The sequence below is a fragment of the Wasmannia auropunctata genome, unplaced genomic scaffold (assembly GCF_000956235.1).
Source record: "Wasmannia auropunctata unplaced genomic scaffold, wasmannia.A_1.0 LD336074.1, whole genome shotgun sequence".
Taxonomy (NCBI): domain Eukaryota; kingdom Metazoa; phylum Arthropoda; class Insecta; order Hymenoptera; family Formicidae; genus Wasmannia; species Wasmannia auropunctata.
In genome coordinates, this window is record NW_012026816.1 from 3,519,884 (window position 1) to 3,520,601 (window position 718).

Sequence of the window (718 nt, forward strand, 5' to 3'; positions counted from 1 at the left end):
AATTTATTAGGTGTTAAACTTAATTCCTGCCGCTCGCTACTAAAGGGTGCTGGCTCCAACGCTGGCGAGTTTCGACGATGAAGTCATATGTCTTTTGTAGTTTAGACATCGCTGAAAGTGATTCAATCCTCATAGATTAGATTTCTCGACGCCAAAGAGATTTTCCAATCGACTGAAAATGAATCGCGATAAGCTGTTTTTCCGATATGTGCTTCTTCACTACTTCGACCTCAAGAAAACCGCAGCTAAAGCGCATCGCTTATTATCCGAAGTGTATGGTGATGAAACTCCATCGGAAAGAACATGTAGAGTTTGATTTGAATGCTTCCGAAACGGTGATTTTGATGTGAGAGACAAAGAACGTCCAGGACAGCCGAAAAAATTTGAAGATGTCGAGCTGCAAGAATTGCTCGATGAGAATCCAGCCCAAACGCTTTTATGATCGCTACCAATAACAATTATACTGATCGAGTGACGTATTGATGCAAAAAAGATCATCCGTAGTCAACAATCGATGAAAAGTCATTTTGTTGCATGATAACGCTCGACCGCATGTCGCGAAAAGCATGAAGCAGGCACTTCAAGAGCTTGAATGGGAAGTTCTGCCGCACCCAGCGTACTCTCCAGACTTGGCACCGTCGGATTACCATCTCTTCCGATCGATGCAACACGCACTTACGGACATACACTTCTCCAGTTACAACGAAGTCCAAAAATG